The sequence below is a fragment of the Sarcophilus harrisii genome, chromosome 2 (genome assembly GCF_902635505.1).
Source record: "Sarcophilus harrisii chromosome 2, mSarHar1.11, whole genome shotgun sequence".
Classification (NCBI taxonomy): domain Eukaryota; kingdom Metazoa; phylum Chordata; class Mammalia; order Dasyuromorphia; family Dasyuridae; genus Sarcophilus; species Sarcophilus harrisii.
The window spans coordinates 616211890-616237122 of record NC_045427.1 but is presented as its reverse complement, the minus strand read 5'-3'; the positions used below and the strand labels follow the sequence as shown (position 1 = coordinate 616237122).

Genomic DNA, 25233 nt, shown 5'->3' with positions numbered 1-25233 from the left:
GGGATAGGAGGCCTTTCCAATAAGATCGGGGGTATTTTTAGGATGTCCATTATCACTATTATACAATATTGTACTAGAAATGCTAGCTATAGCAATTAAGGAAAACGAAATTAAAGGATTATGCACAATGAAAAAACACAATCACTTTTTGCAGATGGAACTTGAGGATCAAAAAACTTGCTGAAACAAATGAAAAGTTTTAGAAAAGTTGCAGAATATAGAACAAAGACATATATCTTCAGCATTTCCATATGCTGCCAACAAAACTCAGCAGGAAGAGACAAAGAAAAATTGCATTTAGATTAACTGCAGGCAGTATAAAATACTTGTGAGACTATCAAGATACACATAGCAACAATATGAACAATTAAAAAATACTCTGCACAAATAAAGACAGATTTAAATTACTGGGGAAATAATAATAGCTCACAAATAGCTCAAGTCAATAATAAAAATGACAACGCTGCCTAAATTAATTTATTTATTCAAGTGCCAATCAAAGTACCAAATAATTACTTTATGGGGCTAGAAAACAATAAGCTAGAGAAATAAAAAGTCAAAACTACCAAAGGAATCAAAAAAAAAAAAAAAAAGTGAAAAAAGGCAGCCTAGCAATACCAGGTCCCAGACTATATTACAAGTAGCAGTAAACATTCAAATAATTTGCTAATGAATAGAGTGGTGGCTCAGTGGAACAAGTTTGGCATACAATATAATATATACAAGTAAATGAACATAGTAACACCTTGTGTCATTACACCCACAGATCCTAGCTATTGTAGTAATAACTGATGTGACAAAAATTTCTAGAAAAACTGGAAAACAGTCTGACAGAAATCATGCAGGTCAATGTTTCACATTATGTACCAAGGTAAGGTCAAAACATACATGATTTAGGCATAAAAGTCAATTTAAGACAGTATGAAAACAAATTAGGGGAATATGGAAGAAATTATCTGAGGAAGAGTTCAAGAACAAACAAGATATAGAAAAGTTCAAAAGAGCTAAAAAATGGATAATTTTGACAAACAAAAATTCAATCAAAATTAGAAAAGCTGGAAAGGGGGAAAAAGGCAAAATTTAGCAGCTAATTCACTAAATAAAGAACTCATTTCTCAATTATATAGCTCACTGAGCCAAATCTATAAAAATAGAAGTTATCCAATTAACAAATGGTCACAGGGGCAGTTTTCAGAGGAAGAAATCAAAGCTGTCAATAGTGAAAAAAGGAAAAAAAAAAAAACAAACGCTCAACATTACTAAATTAGAGAAATGCAAATTAAAACAATTAAGAGATCTGACCTTACAACCATCAGACTGGCTAGCAAGACAGAAAAGAAAATGACAAATGGTGGAAGGTATGAGAAAAAAGATACTTCAAGACAGAACTTCATAAACTTTCCCTAATAACCCCTTTTAGCCCAAGAAATTTTTATATGAACCCAGATATATAGTTATATAAAACAAGTATACAAAAGAAAACATTTACTGATAATAAATATATATAATAATATTTATTGTTGATGTTCAATTCGTTCTATGGTGATTCCATTTGGAGTTTAAGACTGCCATTTCCTTCTCAAGCTCATTTTACAGAAAAGAAACAGGAAATTAACATTAAAATGCTCATCAAAGGTCAGAAAGTTTTTAATTGTCTATATAATTTTGATAATACTATTGTGCTATAAGAAATGATGAGAAGAAAATACATAGAGAATAAGACTCAAATTTATAAGAATAAAAGCCATTCTCCAATTGATAGTCAAAGGAAATGAACAATTTTTGGAACAGAAATTTCAGAAATTAAAACCAATTATAGTCATATGAAAAAATGATCTAGTTCACTATTGATTAGAGAAATGCAAATTAAAACAACTCTAAGGTACCAGCTCATACCTCTTAAGATTGGCTAAGATGACAGGAAAAGATAATGATAAATGCTGGAGGAGATATGGGCAAACTGGGACATTGATACAAGGGCAAAAAACCCAAAAAACAAAACTATGTGCATATCCTTTGATCTACCAGTGAACTCTACTGGACCTGGATCCCAAAGAGATCATAAAAAAGGGGAAAAGGATCCACATGTACAAAAATGTTTGTAGCAGCTCTCTTTGTAGTGGCAAGGAACTGGAAACTGAATGGCTCTCCATCAATTGGAAAATGGCTGAATAAGTTATGGTATATGAATATTATGGAATATTATTGTTCTATAAGAAACAATCAGCAAGATGATTTTCAGGAGGGCCTTACAGGAACTGAAGTGAGTAAACTAAGAGAACCCTGTACAACTCTGATGGACTTGGTTCTTTTCAATAATTTCAACAAGTTGAATCAACAATCACAGTCCCGGTAATTCGGGACAGTTCCAATAGATTTGTGATGGAGAAACCCATCAGCATCCAGGAATAAGACTATGGGGCCTGAATGTGGATCACAATATAGTATTTTGCCTTTTTTTGTTGTTGTTTGCATGCATTTTGTTTTTTTAATCTTATTTTTCTTGTGCAAGATAATGTAGGAATATGTATAAAAGAATTGTACATGTTTTCATATATTGGATTATTAGTTGTCTAGGGGGAGGGAGAAAAATTTGGAACACAAAGTTTTACAAGGGTGAATATTGAAAACTATTTGCACCTATTTTGAAAATAAAAAGCTATTAAGGGGCAACTAGGTGGTGCAATAGATAGAGCAACAGCCCTTTAGTCCAGGGGGACCCGAGTTCAAATCTAGTCTGAGACATTTAACACTTCCTAACTGTGTGACCCTGGGTAAATCGCTTAACCCCAATTGCCTCAGCAAAACAAAACAGAATAAGAAGCAGATAACCTATTCAGGGGGGTAAAAAAAGAAAGGAAGGTTTCAGAAAAAACCTGGGAAGTGTTATGAGCAAAATCAAGAGAATAAGCTACACAGTTACAGCAATATTGTAAAGATAATCAATTGTGAAAGACTTAGCAACTCTAATATATGCAGTAGTCCACCACAACTCCAAAGGACTCATGATAGAAAATTTTATACATCTCCAGACAAAGAATTTGATAGACTCAGTGTAGATTGAAGTAGGCAGTTTTTTTTTTTCTTGCTGGGGAGGGAAAAGAGAGAAGGTGGAAAGGACATGGATTAAAAAAAAAAAAAAAAAAACATGCTTTATAAATTCATATTTATAATGGATGGAAAAGAGACTGGAGAGAATTTGAAATTTAAAAAATACATTTCAAAAATGTATTAAAAATAAAATTTAATTTAATGGAGACGGACATGAAAACATCTAATGTCTTTTCCCTTGTAATTATAAATAACCTTTTTTCCCTTTCGATTTGTTGTCTAAGGGGGGTGATTCAAGAGAATTCCGACAGACTTGAGATGTAAAGTGCCATCCACATCCAGAAAGAGAAATAACTACGAAGACTTAATGTGGATCAAAGCATAGTATTTTCACCTTTTTATGTTGTGGTTTGCATGTTTTGTTTTTTCTTCCTCATTTTTTTCCCTTTTGATCCGATTTTTTTTTTTTTTTGTAGGCAGCATGATAAATATGGTAATAGGTTTAGAAGAACTGTACACATTTAACCTATATCGGATTGCTTGACAACCTGGGGAGAGGTAGAAGGGAGAGACAGAGAAAAATTTGGAAAACACAAGGTTTTACAAACATAAATGCTGAAAATGATCTTTGCATCTATTTAAAAAAGTAAAATGCTATTAAAAATGAATTTTAAAATTTATGTCTGACTTTTTGACCTCATTTGGAATATTCTTGGCAAAGATACTGGAGCTATTTGCGACTTCTTTTTCCAGCTCATTTTACCATGAGAAAACTGAGGCAAATAGTGTTAAGTAACTTGCCAAGATCACGTCTTGAGATTATATTTTAATTCAGGTTCTCCCTATTTTTTATTTTTCTCTTGTCTACATTGCCTCCCGATTAACTTTTGAGACATTCTTGAATTATTGTAGGGAAAAAGTTTTTCATTAATTTTTCCATTCACCAGCAGTTTTTTTTATCAACAGTTACGTCAAATAAAATGAGTTTTAATCAATTACTTAGAAGCATAATTTCTAAGAATGTTTTAGAAAAATTTAAACATATTCAAGGAATTTGGTTTCTCACCTCTTTCATATTAAAATGTCCTTTACAACAAAAACAAAGCCTCATCCATCACCTGCCCCAAATCAGCCAATTCTTCATGCTAACAATAGTCAAAAAGAATTTAAATAGGATGGGGACTGGATTCAATTGAAAGCATGGAGCAATAGTAAGGAAAAGGATTATTTTGAATATTTCTATTTCTGAGAATATCTTCTCAGACTCATTGGTCTATCACAGGAAAGACCTACCTAAAAGCAAGAACCTCTAAATACATCTGTTGCCAGTTTTATCTCTTCTATGAAACAGACTCCATTTGTGGGGGGGTCCACGGAAAGCACCTCACATCTAACACTATACTTGGAAGGAGACATGACATTCCCTTTTCTATCCAAGAGCTACAACTTGAACAGTTTGGTAGATTTGGTGGATCATGTCACACAATGGGTGTAGCAATAGGTTAGGTACCAAAGAATGAGACTGAAATCTGATGTTATTTTGGCCAAACAGAAATTAGTGGCCAAAACAGGCTAATTTAATAATGTTCAAATGTCACTTTATCCTGATTATTCACACTTTTCATCACTCTAGGCTCAGATTTTCAGCTGCAAAATTGGAATAATAAAAACTTGCAGTATTCAAGTTACAGAGTTGTTTTGACAATCGGATGAAACAATATACACTTTTTAGGAACTATAGCTATAATAGTATTCTGATTAGATCTGAAATTGTCTTAAGTCCAAACAATAACAGAGTCCAGAAAACTTTCTTTATATCAGTATTTTCCAACTTGCTCAAATATAAAAGAGGATTTTTCGTTCAATCCTGTTCTCTCACACTCTTTATCTCTCTCTCTCTCTTTTTTTTTTTAAACAAAAGAACAAATTTCTGTAGCACTCATTAAATTTTCTGGCTTTGCTTTACATTGTATAATTAGAAGTGGGCGGCTCATAAACATTTATTTAGTACCTACCATATACCAAGCACACAAGTTTTTGGGATGACTAAAACCTACTGGCTAGGAGCCACAAGAGACTTCCAGTATGGTAGGAAAGAACAAGGAAAATAAATGACAACAAAGTCACCCTAACAGTGGCTAAATTGGATAGAGAACATGCTATGCTCATCAATTCCACAAGGAAAGAATGAAAACAAATTGGACTCTTCTAGACGACAGAAAACCAAGTATATGCTGTAACCACGTCAGCCCGTAAAATATAGTTAAATGATAAACACACAAAAGAATTTCCACTAAGAGTTGACTATTGCTTTCCAAAACCCAACCGATCTACAGGACATAGCAAGAGTGAAGTGCTCCTTAAGTGAAGGAGCAACATCAGTCCCTTCCTCTTCATTCCAACTGGAATTACTGAAACTTTTAGTGGGGAAAAGGAAAAGGTCCAGGAAAGACTTTAAGAAGTGTTGCTGAAGCAGAAACTTGTTTTGAAGGAAACAAGGGATTTCAGAGAGCCTGAGAAGTGAGGCAGGAGGACGTTCCAGGTAGAGGAGACAGAAGGAGCAATAGAGTGGAGATGGAAGGTTAGGCTGGAAAGGGTGGGGAAAGCTAAACAGAAGTACTCGACAACATCAGCATCTAGCCTTTACAGGGTTTGCAGAGCGCTTTCATGCCATTTCACTGGATTCCCCAAGACAACTCTATAAGGCAGCTACTCTAGCTATCCCCATTTTACAATTGGGAAAACTAAGGCTGGGAGAAGTTAAGTGATTTGGCAGGTCTTACACCGCTAATGAGGAGGTCTGTTTCCAAGTCTAATGCTGTAGCTACGTGCATCTAGTTGCTTCATCCATCCTATTAAGGCAATAGGGAGTTGCTGTGGTTGGTTTGTAGGGAAGTGCTGTGGCTGGTAGTGTTCTTTAAGAAAAGCACTTCATAATAAGTTGAAGAGGAGAAAGCCTGGAGGAAGGGAGACTAAATAAGACCTCCTCTACTGAGACAGAATACAAAAGGAGATGGAGACCTGAACTAGTCTCCATCTTCCAACTGCCAGATCAATCTTCCTATAGTACTACTTTGTCATATTTCTGCTCAAAACCCTAAATAAATTGCAAACTTCTTAACCTTGTAATTAAAAAGTTCTACAATCTGGCACTTACCTACTTCAAATGCCAAGCAATCCAAATAAATAAACTTATAAATTTAGGCCTGAAAGAAACATTAGCTATCATCTTCCATTTCTCTCACCTCCCAAAAAAATTATCTCTGCTTTGCCACCTCTTTTCCTATGTTATTTCCTCTTACTTAATTGTAACCTCATCTCCATTTAAAATCTTTAATGCTTTTTGTCTATGAAATATTTCTCAATTCCACACACTAAAAAGAAATTCTCCTCTCAAAATTTACATAGCTCTTTATTTGAACCACTCATAATATAAATTGCCTAATGTCTTTCTTGGCTGTAAATTCTTTCAGGGAAAAAGAGATTATATGTCTTAATATTGTGTCACCAAGGTCATATGGTAAATAACATAGAAAAGTAGGTACATACTTTCATTTCATATATATATTTCAAGAGAATGCAAAAGAGGTAAAGCAGGTAGCTCTAGTCCTGGAGTGAGAAGGACCTGAGTTCAAATCTAGTCCCAGACACTAGCTGTATGACCCTGGGTAAGTCATTTAACCCAGTTGCCAAGAAAGGGGGGGGGGAGAAGGTGGGGGAGAGGGGAGGGAGAAGGTGAGGGGGGAGGGAGAGAAAGAAAGTAGTGGGAATAAAATAAAAAAACCACAGGGAAGGATAGCAGAGAAAGTAGTAAAAAGAACATGGGAGGTACAGCTAGATGGCACAGTAGATAAAGCACTAGCCTTTAAGTCAGGAGGATCTGAGTTCAAATTTGGTCCCAGATACTTAACACTTCCTAGCTAGTGTCACTAAACCCCAATTGCCTAGGGGGGAAAAAAAAACCATGGAAACTCCATTTTTCAGTATAACTTCAATATCATCAACAAATTTCTCCATCACACCAATTTTTATTTAAAGAAGATTAGCTAAGAGGTACAAAGCTGATTCACTGAAAGACAATTGATGGTCTGAGTCTAGAATAATTACTACAATTAAGCCATTCCAATCAATTAAAGTGTATTTATTAAATACACACTATGTCCCAGGCAATGAAGATACAAAAACAAAAAAAGAAACAGAACCTGTCCCAAGAAAACATTCGATACAAGAGACACATATACATATAAACAAAAATAAAATCAATATTAATATAAAAGGGAGAAGAGGAGAAACAAACAACAGGTGGAAGGGATCCAAAAGACAGTCATGGAACCTGAACAGAGGAAAGTAGCAAAGTGGAGTAGGGAGGGCATTCCAAGGAGTTGTGAAGACAGGAAATGGAATGTTGAACCTAAGGTACAGCGAAAGAGAATATATAAAATGGAAGCACTTATAGCCAGGTTACAAAGAGCTTTAAATAAAGCCTGAAAACCCCCTTGAAATAAGATTTTTGACAAAAAGAGAAATAAAAATGTTTTTAAACTTTACATTACTACTATTTAATCATCCCGCTACCCCCTTCAATCTAAGTAGAGATATATTTAATAGTAATGAGGGCTTGGATATGAAAAGATGCTCCAAGTCATTATTAATCAGAGAAATGCAAATTAAGACAACTCTGAGATACCACTACACACCTGTCAGACTGGCTAGAATGACAGGGAAAGATAATGCGGAATGTTGGAGGGGATGTGGGAAAACAGGGACACTGATACATTGTTGGTGGATTTGTGAACACATCCAACCATTCTGGAGAGCAATTTGGAACTATGCCCAAAAAGTTATCAAACTGTGCATACCCTTTGATCCAGCAGTGTTACTACTGGGCTTATATCCCAAAGAGATCATAAAGAAGGGAAAGGGACCTGTATGTGCACGAATGTTTGTGGCAGCCCTCTTTGTAGTGGCCAGAAACTGGAAACTGAGTGGATGCCCATCAATTGGAGAATGGCTGAATAAATTGTGGTATATGAATGTTATGGAATATTATTGTTCTGTAAGAAATGACCAACAGGATGATTTCAGAAAGCCCTGGAGAGACTTACACGAACTGATGCTGAGTGAAACGAGCAGGGCCAAGAGATCATTATATACTTCAACAACGATATTATATGATGACCAATTCTGATGAACCTGGCCATTCTCAGCAATGAGATCATCCAAATCAGTTCCAATGGAGCAGCAATGAACTGAACCAGCTACGCCCAGTGAAAGAATTCTGAGAGATGATTAGAAACCATTACATTGAATTCCCAATCCCTATATTTTTGCCCACCTGCATTTTTGATTTCCTTCATAGGCTAATTGTACAATATTTCAGAGTCCGATTCTTTTTGTACAGCAAAATAACGGTTTGGTCATGTATACTTATTGTGTATTTAATTTATATTTTAATGTATTTAACATCTACTGGTCATCCTGCCATCTGGGGCAGGGGAGGGGTAAGAGGGGAAAAATTGGAACAAGAGGTTTGGCAATTGTCAATATTGTAAAGTTACCCATACATATGACCTGTAAATAAAAGGCTATTAAATTTAAAAGAAAAAAAAGTAATGAGGGCTTGGAATGACTTTAGAATAAGATACAGTAGACCAAAAATGTCTCTTGGGACTATTCTACCTGTCATCTTCACCAACTTTTTTAGTTAACAGTTTTACCTTAGTCTTTGTTCAACCATTTATTTATACTGGTTTCTAAATTCAACTTTGAATAGTAAGTTCTCTGAAGGAAAGAATTATTTAATTTCTGTCTCTGAAAACAGGACTGAGCTACATTCTGGTACAGTGTTAAGTAAGTACTTAATAAATGCTCAATTGAGAAACATGAAGAATGAGAATTTTTATGGGATAGGATTAAAGTTTCAAAAGCAATTCTTTCCTATGGGCTGCTTAAATAACCAGGCTTTATTACAGTTACTAACACATTGACTGTCTGGATTAAGTCTCACTTACACGGTCCTTGTAGCTACTAGACTAAAATTATAATCCTCTTCTATCCAATCTTATCAGTGAACTAACTCAACTCTTTGAAAAGCACAGCTTTCATACAGAAAGTAATATTGTCTCCCATAGTACTTTTTGATGCCCTTTTTAACTTATATGATGAAATTTAGCACATTAAAAGTCTTATAGTGCCAATAAAGAATGAAACATACCATTTTCACTTTTTGTTGTTTGTTTGTATTTTTTCCTTTCTTTTTTTCTTTTTGATTTTTCTTGTGCGGCAAGATAATTGTATAAATAGGTATACATATGTTGGATTTAACATATTTTTAACATGTTTAACATATATTGGATTACTTGCCATCTACGGAAGGGGGGGGGAAATTTGGAACACAAGATTTTGCAAGGGTCAATGTTGAAAAATTATCCATGCATATAATTTGAAAATAAAAAGCTTTAAAGAATGGATACTTCTATTATGGTATAGGAGGGAAACTAAGTAGAACTAGTATGTGTAAAAATAAGTATCAAAAAATTAACGCATTGAATATGATGCCATTAGTTTCCAAATTTCATGATATAAATAATCAATGCTATTTGGCACCAATTTTTAAAAGTGAATAAGATTAAATAAATAACAATCAGAAATAAACTCAATAATCTAGTGGTTTTTTATTGGGTTTATTGGACAAATTGCTTGGGGTAACAATTGTTGAAACTCCGTATTCAACCATACCTACTGGGAAAAATAAAGAGCAGTTTGGTTAAAAAAAAAAAAAAAAAAAAAAGAAATATCCCCCTAAAAACCACTTGGTTTAGGCCAGTATCTTACATCATATTCCCAGGTTAATTTCCAGATGTCAGATATACAAGATCACATCACTTAGACATAGAAACAGAGAGAAAGAGAGAGAGAGAAAAGTAGAAGAAAATATCCTTCTATTCAATGTAGATGGAAGAGTTTTAATAAAATAAAAAATAAGTGATCATAAAAGATAATCCCTGACCATGAAAAACTGAAAAACTTTTGTACATAGAGATTAAAGTACTTCAGACAAAATGTTATTCTTCCAAAATCATACTGGTCAAAGGTACAGTTAATCAAAAGAACTGTAAACCATCATATAAGACTACTCCAAATCACTAAAGAAAAATACTAATTATTGCGGGGCAGCTAGGTGGCACAGTGGATAGAGAACCAGCCCTTTAGTCAAGAGCATCTGAGTTCAAATGTGGCCATAGAAAATATTTCCTGCTTGTGTGACCGTGGGCAAGTCACTTAACCCCAATTCCCTCAGCAAAAAAAAAAAAAAAAAAAAAAAGGAAAAGGAAAAGGAAAAATACAAATTGCCCCGAAGTCAGAAGGACCTGGTTTCAAAGCTTGCCTCAGATACTTACAGCTTCCTAGCTGTGTGACCCTGGGCAAGTCACTTAACCCCAACTGCATCCGCCAGAAAAAAAAAAATTCAAGCAGTTAATTAATTAGTAAGTACTTAAAGAGAATAGAAAGTATTCTTTTTAAACAACATGGGTGACATGAAAAAAGTGCTGAAATGGACAAAACTGGAAGATCTATACAAAGATAAGCACACCAGTAAACTGTGGCCGTCAAGCTGTGAATAAATTAATCATTCTGAAAATTCATTTTACATCATGCCCCAAAATTAAATTGATAAAGAATGACCATTCACAGAATTTGACCTAGAGATTCCACTGCTGAGAACATACTTCAAGTTTACTCAAGTGTAACCCTACATGCCCAAATATCCATTGCTAACTTAAAGCATTTGTATATTGCTTTAAGGCTTGCAAAGCACTTTACAGATATTTCATTTGCTTCTTACAACAATCCTGGGAGATGGCCGGCACTATTATCCACATTTACAGATGAGCAAACTGAAGCAGATAAATGTTATGTGACTTGGCCAGAGTCACAAAACTGTAAGTGTCTGAGGCTGAATTTTAACTTCTTCCTGATCAGAGGTTATTGACCAAATAATTGGAAACAAAGCAGATGTCCATCAATTCAGAAGTGGCTAAAAAAAATTATGATGCATGAATGTGATGCAAAATTACTGGCCAGTAAGAAAACAGTGAAAGAAGTATTCAGAGAAACACAAAGATTTACATGAAAACATGCAGAGTGAAGTAAGGAGAACATGGAAGGATAAGATATATAATGACTACAGTAATGGAAATGTGGGCAATAAAATGAAGGTTAACACTGAGTGGATTACAACAACCAATTTTGGCCTAAGGATGAAAGAAAATAATGAAGAAAGCAATCACAGGGGGAGGAAAAAACCCATAGGGGAGGAATGCTGCATTCTGCTGTCAGATGCAGTAGCTTTTTGCTTAATTTTTTCTTTGTTGGAAGAAAAGGTTAATAGGAGGAAGATTATATATGGAAATAACTATTGCTTTAAAAAAAAAAGCACTAATGCTTTTTTTTATTTTTAATGATGCACCTGCAAATCTTTAAAGTTTCTATGAGGAAACACTTTAATGAAAACTTAATTGCTTTTAATTCTTATCTCAGTCCTCAGAAGAATCACTTTTAATACAAATTTAAAAATATGGTGGCCATGGTTATTTGAAGAGAATTATACAATAATTTTTAAAACATAAGAGCCATAAAGACTTGTAAGAAAGACACTTAACATTGTTTCCTAAAACCTACAACTTGGGTATTTCCAGAATCTAAAATCAGTTACAAGTTAAAAAGAACAGGAATATGGTGATTTCATAGGCATGGAGATAATTTTGGCTTAAGGGACATTTACAATTTGGCTAGTTTTTCCACTCACTGTAAATTCCACATATATCATATTTTCCAGACATGTCTTTTTCCATGCATGCAGCTAGCTGGCAGAGTGAGTGGAGCATGGCACTTAAACACTTGGATTCAAATCCTCCTCAGACACTAGCTGTTTGATCTGGTATAACCACATAATCCTCAGCCTCAGTTTCCTCATCCAATAAAAAAGGCACAATTGCATTTATCTAAGTGTTGTTGTGAGAATCAAAGGAGATAACAAGAAAATTCAATTCAATTAGCATTTATTAAGTACCAGGGATCGTGCTAAGCACAGGATATATACAAAAACAGTCAGAACCTAGTCCCTGCCCTCAAGGATAGTGTACAATAATAGGAGAGACAACATGCAAACAAAAATATACAAAGCAAGCTATAGTCAGGATAAATAAATTAGAAAAGAGAAGGGACTGCAATTAAAAAGGGTTAGGGAAGATTTCCTGTAGAAAGCGGGATTTTGATTGATTGGTTGTTGTCCTTCATTCTAGAAGAAGGCCAAAATGACATCACTCATTATGTTAGAGTCAAATCACAGTGTGTCCGACTGACCAGACCAATGCAAGCTTGGGATGCTCTACCACAGATTGGACACGAATAGTTCCTGTGAACATTTGGAGGCTTCTCTAACTTTGGATATCTCACGTTTCTTCTGAGTTAATTCAATTCTGCTTTGCTCAGAGAGCACAAGCCCCTTCTCTAAGGAAGGAATGCCATGCTGAGGGGTTCTGTGCCAGGGTCTCCCATGTCATACAATCAACTCTAAAGTAGTTTTCGTTGAGATTTACAGGTCAGGAATGGAAGAGGGAAGGAGTGCAAGAGAAAATTCCTGAAGCTGAGAGATGGAGTCTAGTTCATGAAACAGTCAAAGGAACAGTGTCACTGGATCAGAGGAGAATTTGGCTGGGAATGAGGTCTAAAAAGACTAAAAAGGTACAAGGGTGCTAAATTATATAAGACTGAATGCCCAACAGCTCCATAGAGCCAGCTCCTAGAGGCAAGAGAAAAAGTCACTGCAGTTTACTGAGTTAAGGGCAAAGGCAGGTCGACATAATGAGATTGAGCTTTCGGAGTGGAGGAGACACCTGAAGTAGGCAGAGCTACCAGAATAAGAGAATACAATGAAGTGAGAAAGCACTTTACAAACCTTAAGAAGCTATATAAATGCTAACGTTGTTACTACCTCATAACCACATCTTTATGATCAACAAGATCAAAAGGAAGAAATAATTCAAGGATCCAAAGGCCTCAAGAATCATTCAGTCTAACCCATTCACAAAAAGAATCCCCACTATTTAACTTAGTGACAAAGTCCTTAAAGAAAAGAGGTTGCCTCCAAATGCAGGTTGGTCTACTTTTTTACACCTCTATTAAGTTTTTTCTAAATAAAATCTAAATCTGTTTCTTTACATCTTCCATCCATTGTTCCCAGCTATCTTCTATAGCTCAACAGAACAGTTTTAATTTAAGCCAGCTATCCACCCCCAATTTCCAAGCTTCCCCCTTCTTTAGGCTTAATTTCCAAGCTGAATCCTTCAATTGATTCTTATAAGACAAGCATCCAAAGCCCTTTACCCTCTAAATTTTTCTCTTCTGGACAGCTCAAGAAAACAATAGTTTTTTTGACTACTCCATCACATTACTAATCTGTCACCCATAAAACATCGTAAAAACTCAGATTCTTTTCAAAACAACCATAGTATAAGCAGTCCTTCCCTCACTTTAAATTTTGTGAAACTGATTTTTTTGGATACTCCAGTGTAAGAAGATATTATATGTATTCCTGCTATATTTCATCTTATTTAGAATCAGTCTATGCTTTAGGCAAATGGTTCTTAAACCTTTTTTGTGTATGTTGGGACCCTTTTGAAAGTATGGTAAAGCCTACAGACCCTTTCTAAGAATCATGTTTTTAATGTATACTTTTAAAAATTCATAGGATTAATAAAATAAATCAATTATATAGGAACACGGTTATAAAATTAAAAAAAACAAACAAACAAAAAAACAACAACACAAGTTTATAAACTCCAAATTAAGAATCTTTGTGAATATCGACCGTCATTAGTTTTCCCTCCAGCCTTGCATCTTCAGCAAATGTGATAGGCATGCCATCTATAGCTTTCCAAGTCATTGACATAAATGTCAAACACAAACAACACATGTCCCCTGGGGTACTCCAGTAGAGACCTCCAAGCCATACTAACCCAGATCCATTAACAACTTCCTATCCATCCAACCAATTCTAAATCCATGTCTTAATTATCATTTAATTCAATCTCCCCACCTTCACCAGCAGAGTATGAAATATTATATCAAAAATGAGACATACATAGCCTAAATTCACATATTCATCCTATTAAAATCAAGGAAAAGAGTCAGAGGAGAGGTTCTACTAAACGCTACTAATGAGTTAGGCCTAGACACCATACAAGATGGTATATCTAGGTCTTCACATGGTTTTAAGATTGAGTCAGAAAAGGGCCTTATATCTGGACTAAGGATGGATTCATTCCAAACTGCAAATTTTATAGATTCCAACAAAGCCCATCACACTTGCAATGACAGGCCAAGTAGCACTGCAAATAATTGAACCCAGGTCCTCTGACTCCAAACTGAGTGTCTTTCTCACAGCTACATGAAGTCTCCCTATGCTAAATCTCCACATATCTAAAAAATGTCACTACAAAGTTACAGAATTCTTGGACTTAAGAGATATTTGCTATCTGAAAAATCACGCCCAAGGTCAAATAGCAATGAAGCCTTGAGCTAGTCAATGACAATTTCTAGCGTTTTCTTCCAAAGGTTGGGGGCTTCAGTTTGTGCTTTCATCAGTCAGTCCAGTGATGTCAAAGTCTCTTCCCACAGAGGCACACACATTAAAAATCTTGAGAGGGCAGCCTGAAATGCTGGGAGGTTAAAGTGACTTCTATTCCCTATCTCTGCCTCTCACCCCCTTCCCAGGAACCATAGCCACTAGAATCAGACTTAGGACCCAAATCCGGGTTTTCCTGACTCCAAACCCAGCATTCTGTTCCCAACACCAGAGATGTCAAACTTAAAGAGAAAGATCCCTGAAGGCCTCATACTGACTTTAAAAAATCACAAAAGTTTTTTTTATTTATTTTGCCAAACATTTTCCAATTACATTTTAATCTGGGCACTGAGTTTATTACACCTATGCCACATTTTGCTACTTCTCTTTACAGAGGCCAAATAATTATATTTTCATCTTAAAGCTTGAAATAAATGTAAGCTATCACATAACACAACTAGATAAGGAAACTGAGGCCATTTAGTAAATAATGCAAGTTTCTTTCTGTCAAAGAATAGGATCACTAAGAATCTTGAACAAGAATAAGTAAGAATAATTCTTGCCTAATGACAAACTAGCTCTTTAAAGATCCTGGCTACTTCCTATTTTGGTTTATCATAATGGGGACTTAAATAGGAAGGTCCAAAAGATAAGTTTAAATATTCCAACAGAGAATCTGATGAATAAATTGCTGGAAAACTTGTATACTAGTTCAGTGAAACTTAGAAGCAATAACAACTAGTTAAAGATCAAAACTACAAACTAGATAAAATTATTAAAGCTAATTTCATTACCTGAAGTATTTTATGTTCCGAGAACCAGTGATAACCACATTGCTTTGCAAATACTGATATTTCAGCACCACAGAGAATTACAATACTTAAAATTTTGATCAGTTTGGACGCATTGTTTCAAAAGCTTTTATTTAGTACTTACTATATGCATAACAATGTGCTTGATACAGAGGGAAAGAAATAGCATTCCATTCACAGAGCCAGAGACCCTAAATTCTTTAGTTTAGAACGTTATGAATAAAGCTAAATAAAGTTAAATAGTGCCAGTAACAATAGTCCCAAAACAAATAAAGGGAAAAAAAGGAAGTGAGATCAAAAGAAAAGAAAAGAAAAAAAAAAGGACAGAGAAAGTGTTTTGGGTACCAGGAATACCTACTTCTAGAATATTTGTAGCCTCTGTGTAGTAAATCTAAAAGACAATGAAGAAAAGACTTTTAGACTGGAGATCTTCAAGAAGCCCAGTATCAAATAGAACAAAAAGTACAAGGGGAAAAAAAAATCTTTTACTAAACAAACAAATCTAACAAACAGAATGCTTTCATAGCTGAAGAAAAAAAATGAAAAAAGTAAAGAAAAACAGATTTTCATTTAACTAGAATCCAGATAAAATTGCAAATTCCAATGATAAAAAAACAAAAACACCAACACTTATAGGTGGAAAGGAGAATCATTAATTGTGCCAGAAAACAATTATTAAATACTTGGAAGTATATAAACTAGGTGGAAATTACTATTCAATGCCTCCAGTCTTTTCAGTTCTGGTAAAACTATATTCTTTAAGAAAATCACCGCAATTCAAGTCAGTTTCAATAGTCTCGTAATGGAGAGAGCCATCTGCACCTAGAGAGAGGACTGTGGAGACAAGAGTGTGGATCACAAATAGCATTTTCACCTTTGTTGTTGTTTGCTTGCTTTTTGTTTTCTCTCATATCTCCTCCCCTCCCCCCCTCCCCCGCCCGCCCCCTTGATCTGATTTTTCTTGAGCAGCATGATAAATGGGGAAATATGTACAGAAGAATTGCACACGTTTAGTTTAACACATTGGATTGGCTAGAGGAGAGGGTGGGAGAGAAGGGAAAGAAAAAACCTTTGAAACACAAGGTTTTGCAAAGGTGAAAGTTGAGTTATCTATGCATGTGTTTTGAAAATAAACAGCTTTAAAAGAAAAATTTTAAAAAGAATATTACCTCTAACATCACCTGAATTAAGATGTATAATGTAATAAACTCCCTAAAGTTAAGTTAGAATTTCAATGAATTCAGGTTTTTGCTAATATCATTGGCTATCCCCTCCAAACCTGGAATTCTTTGCCTAGTTTTCTTTAAACTTCAACTCAAGAGCTACCTACCTCCCTATATGTAGCTTTCCTGTCCATCTCAGCCTTCCCCCCTTTAAATTACACTGTATTCTTACACATTCAAGTAGCCTCTCCAAGGTGAACAGACAATATGTTTCCCAAAGTCTGACTAACTGGGACACACAGAAGGCACTTATTAAATGCTTGTTGATTGATAGCAAAAACTGAATTATAAGAGATAGTTCTTCCATGATCTATTTCCTTATACCAAAACCATGCTGTCCTGTGGGAAAATAGATATATTTCCCAAGAGTGCTGACCAATAATGAATATTCAGTTTGGCAGTCACATTAAAACACAAGCCAAATGCCTTCCAAAGCAAGAGAGAGAACTAGGTCTGCAAACTAGACAGAATGGGATTCATGAGCCTTGGAAACCAGACTCAACCATGTATGCCAACTTCAACATACTGTTCATCATTCCAAGACTTAAAAATTCCACAAATACTGAATGGAAGGGATTTCTTGATCAAATTATTCAACTACTTTACTTCAACCTATTAAGTAAATTCAATCTATGACAGTAAATCTTTCACTTTAACTAAAAACTGGAGTGAACTGATTTAATTCTGCAAAAACTATTCAGCTTTACTTCTGTCACCATTTTCCCAAATTAATTAAAAGTCATCTTTCCTTAGAAGACCAATGTTAAAAAGACCTCAAATACCCCTAATCATTTATAGTACCTGTTTAGATAGTAGCAAAGAACTGGAAATAAAGATGATGTTCATCAATTGGGGGAATGAATAGTTGAGGGAACAGATAGCCATAATGGTACACGAATATTATAGAATATTGAGAGTGCCATAAAATGGAAAAACATGGACTCACATGAACTGATACACAGTGAAATAAATATAACCTGGAAAACAATACATAAAGCAACAAATTAAACAACAACAACAACAACAAAAGCAGTCAAAATTGAATAGTGTAAAATAATAACCAACCTTGGTCACAAAGGGTAATTATGAGAAGACATCTCTCTCTCTCTAACCCTCTTTTCTGAAGCAGGGGATGGAAATATCACATATACTAGATTTTTGATGTTTTGCTGAATCATTTTTTCCTCTTTTATTCTTTGCTATAAGGAGAGCTCCCTGGGAGGCAAAGTAGGGGATGAGACACAAGGGAAACCACAGGTAATGTCAGAGATTTCTTTTAAAAATCCTTTTCATCACCTCCCCTTCACTTCTGGAATTTGATATTGTTCATATAAAATCATTATGGAATGGGACAAGAATATATCATACATAGTTAGTTTGATATAGAAACTTGTCTCATTCTATAGGGAAGTAGGAGCGAAAAAGGGAAAGTAAAGGGAGAGGCTAAAAGAAAGTAGAGCAGAAACAGAAGGGAAAAGGGATAGGACAAAGGCCTAGTTATTCTGACAGTTCTATGTATGACCACTTTTGGATGGAGTCAAATGTTATTAATTTTTGATATTAAACACAGCACCCTATACATCGAACACAAATACTGCATTAACCCATTTTCTTTAAAAATTTTTTTAGAAATTCCCCAAAGTCTTTTAACGGGCAACTTTTTCTTTACCTGGTTAAATCCCACTATGGTCGTTCACCTTGCTTGTGAAGCCCTTACTCTTTTTCTCCCCTTCATAGTGAAAAGGGCTTTTAAGACCACTTCTGGCTACCATAGGTTCTTTATAATACACTGAGACTCATCTAGATAACTCTAAAAACCCTTTCAAACATTTTTTTAAATACACAAAATTGTGCTTTTGACTCTAGTGTGTTGTTTTGTTACAAGTTTCCTCTTCACTAATATAACATAACCTGAATAATTAATGTCATATTCTATCTGTATATAATTTTACCAATTCAAATACTTTTCTCTCCGGAAGAAACTATTTCTTATATTTTGTTCTATGATCTCTCAACTATAATGTATGTCTTACATTATAAGAAGTTTAAATACTGATTAAATATGCCTTAAATCGGAGAATTTAATTCTATTAAAAATCTACAAAGTAACTTTGTGGCCAAAGCTCTGGACATGAAGGATCTAAGCTCTAATTCCAATTTCTCAGTCTCCATTTCCTAGGTAAAAATCATAATACCTGTACTACTCATCTCACAAAAACGTTGTGAGAAAAAAACTTCATAAATCTTAAAGTTCTAATAAGTCAGCTTTTATTATTAAATACAAAAATCTTCTACCTTCTCTGAAGCTTTAGGTTCTTAAGGAACACTCCTTCACTTTTTCTTATCAGGGATCTCTCTTTGCATTAAAGACATGTATTCAGCTCAGAAGACTGGCTGTTTACTTCACAAGGCATTCCCTCTTTCTAGCAGACTCGAGACTGCAGAACGCTCTCAGCCCCTGCTGGCCAAAACAGAGATCTAAATTTTAATTTGTCTTTCCATAATGACTAGTAGTTCATTTGTTTTTACCAGGAGAAGGGCATTGGGGGGAAAGTTCGTTGCCAAATGTTTATTTCTACAGACACAATAAAAGTATCCATTTCAGAATCTATTAGAAAAAGAAAGCTACTTTAAGTAGGAAAAAGGGAATTCAACAAGTCAGATGAATCCTATTTTGATGCAAAATTGTTTTAAGTTGTGAAGCTTTTAAATAGACAGGAAATGGCCCCAATGGTAGTTTCCAAAATTGGAGAGTACCACATCCCATTTTTCCTCCTACAGACTCCATCAGCAACAGAGTCAAGAAGTCAGATAAAAACGAGTTCGTCGTCCAGAACAGCAAGCTCCATCTATGAAATACTCACCGTGCTTGACCCATCATTAGCACTTGCAATTAAAGGAAGGCACAAGAAGTCAGTTTTGCTCAGATCAGCTAAAGCGGCTACAGAAAGCTCCCTTTTCAAAGAGGCGCTCCATTTATAGAAGTTACGTGTATTCCTCCTCAAGTCTCAGCCTTTATTTCCCCCCTCAGTGGCCTAAGGAAACGGCAAGGACTTCCATTCGGATAAACTAAGGGAAACTTCGCCCACAGCCCTCGGAGCAGGGTGGGGCCCCAAAGTCACCAGAGCCTCCTTCCAAGGGAAGTTAAGAACTTCGCAGGGAGTCCGGGCGGATTTTGTGTGTAAAAACAAAGGAGGAAACACGCTGCCCACGTCCACCGGGGGCTGAGTGGGAGCTGGGGACTGGGGACTCCGAGGCCACTTTCTCCCGGGCGACCGGCTCTAGGGGAGGGCGGACAGGAGCCGTCATGGCTCCGCGTGGTCCTCGCTGGGCCCCGGCACCGAGGATTCACCCGGGACTCTCTCTGCTCGCTCGAGGCCTCGCACTCCGAACCCCTCTTGTGTCCCCACAGAACGTCCTGAAGGACGCCCGCGCCCGGGGGACCGCCGCCAGCCGCAGGAGCCCCCCGAGCCACGTCCCCTGGCCGGCCCCGCCCCCGCAGCGCGCGGTCCCCGGCTTAGGGCCCGGGCTTCCGTCCAGCAGCCTTCCGAGACCGCGCCCGGGCCTGGCCCTGGCCCACCCAGCCCCCATCCCGCCCAGGGAGGGCCTCCCGCGCCGAGGGCCGTGGACGCCGAAGCTCCGCCCCTCGGGCCCCGAGGCTAGGCCCGGCGAGCCCCCGACGACAGCACCTGGCGCGAGGCCGGCCCAGCGGGTCCGGCACCCGGGCGCGCCCGGCTCCTCCCTCGGCGGCCGGGCGGCGGCACGAGAGCCCGCCCCGCTCGGCGCGCACCGGCGCGACGCTCGCTCCCTGCTCCTCCCTCCCTCCTCCCGCACAGGGAGCTCCACTCCCCCCCCCGCCCCCCCCGGCCGCCAGCTCTACGGGAAGCGTGGGGGGCCAATCACCCCCCTCCCCCGCGCATACACACCCCTCGAGTCCCTTCCCCACCCCCACATTTCCCCCCCGGGCCGCACTGCGAGTGGAGCCCAGCCCGCTCCTTCTCCCGGGCCCAGCGGGGTGTAAAGAGGGAGGCGGGCCGGGGAGAAGGGAGGGAAGGAGGGCGGGCTCCGCGCTCTCGCCCTCCTGACGGCCAGCCCCTCGCCCTCACCTCAAAGCTGCCTCGGCCGTTCACAAGTCTGTCCCGTCTCAGGCGGCGAGAGCTCCCGGGCTGCGCGGCGGCGGCGGCAGGAGCGAGGGGGCGGGGAGGGGAGGCCGGAGCAGGGCTCTCGGCGCGGGGCCGGAGCGGACTGGCAGTGCCCCAGCAGGGGCTGGGGCGCTCACGGGCCCCGCTCCCCAGCCGCAGCCAGACCCGGGGAGGGAAACTCCGAGGGGGGAGGGGAAGGGGGGGAAAGACGAAGAAACCGTCTCCGCTGCCGCTACCGCCGCGGCCGCTTCTCTGTTACCCGGGAAATCCCGCCCACTCCCCTTGCCCGCCCCGCTGAGGGGAGACCCAGTCCTACCGCGCTACAGGCTCCGAACACTGTTCGTCAGGCCCCTCACCAATCACTACTCCCGTCCAGCCTAAGACCCGCCCCCACATCCCCCCACCGCACACACCGCTGGGGGAGCCACTTACCTTCCCCACACCCCTATTGGCGGGGAGCTCCCCCAACTTAGACCCACCTATTGGAGGCAGCCAGTTGACTCCCGCCCACTCGCCGCAAGGTCATTGGAGAAAACTAGGCGACTCTTTGCAACTTATTGGAGGAAGGCCCGAAGCCCGCCCCATTCCAACCACCTCATTGGAAGATTCGCCCAGGTCCCACCCCTCTAGCTCCCTCATTGGGAGAAATCTTTCTTCCCTCCCCCCTCAAGATCTTATACCACCCCAGGAAGGTAACTGGTGCGGTGTAAAATGTCCGTAAATGAAACGGACCCCGCCCACTCCCGCTGCCCCCAAAGCCCCGCCCACCTCCTTCGGGATTGGATAAATTGTTATAAACCGGCATAGCTATTGGGCTGATGATCTGTCCTGGAAGCAAATAGCTCCGCCCCTGAACTAAGAGGCTGCACCTCCTAAGACCTTTTGTGGAATGTTTACACTAGAGACTGAACCCTAGAGAATTCCGGGTGCCCGAGTAAGGGGTGGCATCAGCAATTGGGAACCCAACTTAAAGAAGAGGCGGCAGTTTCGGGATTCCGTCCCCATTCCCCCACATGGGAAGAATTAAATAAGTAAATTAGGCGGCTCCCACTCTTCTCAACAACCACCCCACCCACCTCTTTTGCAAAGACTCGCAGTCCACAGGGGAGACCTCAGGGTCGCTCATGCAACCATCTAGGAATGCTATATTCAACTAAACGGACGCAACCCGATCCGACAGGATTGCATCTTAGACGGGAGACATTTAGTCTTTCCCATGGCTTCTCTCCATCCACCTACCAAACCCCTACACTACTGTTATGGGAGAAAGGTGGCGACTTAAAAAGCGAAATTTCCGGATCCCTAAACAGAACTGTTACAGACTCCTTTCATCTTAGCACGAGTGCAAGAGACCAATAATTCGCAAAAACTAAGTAAATCACTAGGCCCTAGTGTCAAAAATAAAAATCAGACGGGGGAACGCTCATTGGACTCGCCATTTCGGGGCAGAAGGAAAGGAGGGAGGGATCCGGGTATATGGAAAGCTAATTGGAAAACCCCACATTTTTTACTCTTAAGGCAAAGGATCCTTTACAGTAACCATCCATTTATGTACAACCTATTGTAAATGAGTCCGCAAAAACCGTTTCTCTTGGGGAGGGGGCCACGGTCTTGGAGCCCAGAGTCAACTTTTTCCGAATACAGAAATCTCCTGGCAGCCCACATCAGAAATCCCTAAGAATTAGGTCAGGGTTAGCGCACGGAACAATGCCTATTTCTATCGGGAGCGGGGAGGAGAGTTAGACTTAGCCTGGCCTCCCGGGCTCTGGGCGAGCGCGGAAGGGCAGGAAGCGAGCTGTGAATGGGCGCTACCCCCGCCGCCACCGCCTCTGTAGTGGGAAGTTACAGCGCGCCTCTGTTTACACGATGCGGTTTTCTGCAGAGCGCAGCACGACACGCAGGGTGCCGGCCAGCAGGGAAATGCGGGCGCCACGCTCGCTTTCCGCTGGTTGGGGGTTTGCCGGGTTTCGCCCTGCATCCCTCCCTGGAGCTCTGCTCCCCTACGTGTTCTGAACGGGCTCTGCCAACAGGTGTGCTCCGACTCTCCGCACGGCTCGGAGCGCTTCGGGACAAACCAACTCTCGGCCACAGCCTCCAACAGGTGGCCGGGAGCATCCCGGGTCGCCGCGGAGGGAGCCGCCCGGAGGGAAGGGGCTTGAAAACCGAGCCCAGAACTCGCAGAGACTAAGCTTTTCCTCCGGGAGCTCCCAGTCTGCGGCTGGCGAAGATGCCTCGCGGGACGCGGCCGCCGCGGGCACGCCAGCCAGGGCAAAAGCCCCCGCAGCGCGGCCGAGCTCGGGGCCAGGGGGGAACTGGGGCGCAAAGCAGCGCCCCATCCTCCCGCATCCGAGAATCCGCTCCCACGGGGCCCCGGCGCAGCCGGGCACCACCACCTTCCACCCTGTCGGAAGCTCCCGAAACTAAGCCCTAGGCTCCGCAGCGCAGGGCTTCGGGGGGAAGCCCGGCCCAAGCAGGCCCAGCCGAGCGGCAGCCCCGAGGGCGCAGAGCGCTCCACTTCCGGGAGGGAGGCATGGGGCGGGACTCCCACGTGTGGGACAGGGAGGGGGGCACACCCTACCCTTCCTCACGCCCCCTCCCCCCGCAGGTAGGCGGGCCACCCTACTAGCCAATCCACTTCAACTGTGAGTTCTTCTAGCCTTAACTCATCCAGCTTCCGGGGTTGGGGGGGGGGGAACCTAGCAACTTGAACTAGAGCCAGGCTTTTCGATAGGCGGGGTTGCAGAGGGGAGGAGCGAGGGCCAATAGAGCACCAGGAGGGGGAAAATGGAGTCGTCCGCAGTCAATAGGAAACAAGAGGGGGCGGGGCCACGCTTTTCGCCGGAATGGGAGGAGGAAAAAAGCGGCCCCGCCTCCTGCGCGCCCCCGGTTGCCCAAGCCAACGCCAGAACAGGTTGTAAACAGGCCGGGCCCAGGCGTGGAGGAAGCGAGGCCTCCCCTCCCCTCCCCCCGCCTAGCCCGCCGGGCCGGCGGCCCCGCCCCCCGCGGGCCGGCGGCGGCGCCCAGCTGACAGCGCCCCTCCCCCTCTCCGGCTCCTCCCCCCGCGCGCTGATGCATTTCCTCTTCCCGAGCCTGAGCGTGTAGAGTCGGCTCTGCCCGCTCGCTCGCTCCCGACCTTCACCGCCCCCTTTCCTGCCTCCGCTGCCCCGCGCCCGCCCCCGCTTCTCCCCGCTCCCCGGGCGTCCTCTCGGGACGCGCCCCGAGTCCGGCGGCCGAACGCGGGCCCGGCGGCTTCGGCTGTGGCGCGGAATGGCCGCCGCCTGCTCGCCCGGGCTGCTCCCGGGAGTCGGCTCGGGGCATCCGGCCGCTCAGGCGGAGGGACCGGGAAGTCCTGCCCGCGAGCTGCTGGGCCCGCGAGCGCCAGCGCCACCGAGTAGCCCCGGGGCCCTCCGCGCACGCCGGCGGCGGCCCCCTCCCCTCAGCCCTCGGCCAAGTCCTCCGGCCCTGGAGCGGCGGCGAACCCTTCCGAGAACCACGCCCGGCCCGGGAGGGCAGCCGCCTCCAGCCCCCCGGGAGGCGGGCGGGGACTCCCCGCGGAGCGGCGACCCTCACCCCGGCCCAGCCAGTCCGAGCGGGAGGCCCGGCCCGCCCGCCGCCCCCGCGCCCGGCCTCATCCGGCCTCTCGCCCCCGCGACACGGACACCACACCCCCGAAATGCCCGATTTTGGGGGGGGACTGAATGGAAAGCAGCTGTTCACATACCCTCAAAGCCCAGGCGAGGAGTCCTGAATGGGTGGGAACGCCCCCCACGCACGATTGGCCCGCGCGTGGCTGACGTCACCCAGAGCCCGCCCTCCCGTCGCTTTCCCCTCCCCTTCCCGCGCTGCACCACTCCCCCCCTTCCCAGAGTAAGGTTGGCTGCGGGGTCGCGCTCTGGCGGGGCTCCCCGCGGGCCCGGGTCCCTTCGGAGGGGGGGCGCGGCGGGGACCGGGCCAACCCAGCTCCGGCGGCCGGCGCCAGCAGCCAGAACCGTGCATGAGGCCGGACTCGGAGGTCTTGCTGGGCCAGGGCAGCCTCCGAGAAGGTCCAGCCGGCGCAGCTGGCCAGACCGGCCTTTGTGTGCCAGAGTCCGTGCGGATCCGGGCCTCAGTTTCCCGGGTTGTAAGCTGGCGACCTTCAAGAACTCGCGCAGCGCAAAATCTCTGTCCCAGTCCCTCCTCCCTGGGAACCGAGGGCAGCTCTGCGTGCGCCTTTGCAGTCATTGGGTCCGCACGGTTCCCCCGGCACACAGTCGGCAACAGCAACACGAAGTTCTGTGCTAGGAGGACGTTTCTGTACGTCCCAGGTAAACGCAGCATATTCCACTTGACGTTTATCCTCTTCTTTCCCCCTCTTTTTCACAAACCCTCTTCCAAAG

The 25233-nt window shown here is 41.8% G+C and overlaps 1 protein-coding gene across 4 annotated transcripts in view; it reads right to left on the bottom strand.

The window, feature by feature from the left end:
- SIN3A (SIN3 transcription regulator family member A) overlaps positions 1-24602 on the bottom strand; it is a 74234-nt gene extending 49632 nt beyond the window's left edge. The window contains exons 1-2 of one of the 4 annotated variants that reach the window (XM_031956577.1): positions 20822-21144; positions 19011-19173 (exon numbers count right to left, since the gene is read on the bottom strand). The gene's annotated coding sequence lies outside the window, so the exon portion shown is untranslated. Of the gene's footprint in view, positions 1-19010; positions 19174-19579; positions 20313-20821; positions 21145-24578 lie in introns of those variants that run through there. The other 3 variants (XM_031956578.1, XM_031956574.1, XM_031956576.1) reach the window with 3 other exon arrangements.
- Positions 24603-25233: the final 631 nt, after the last annotated feature.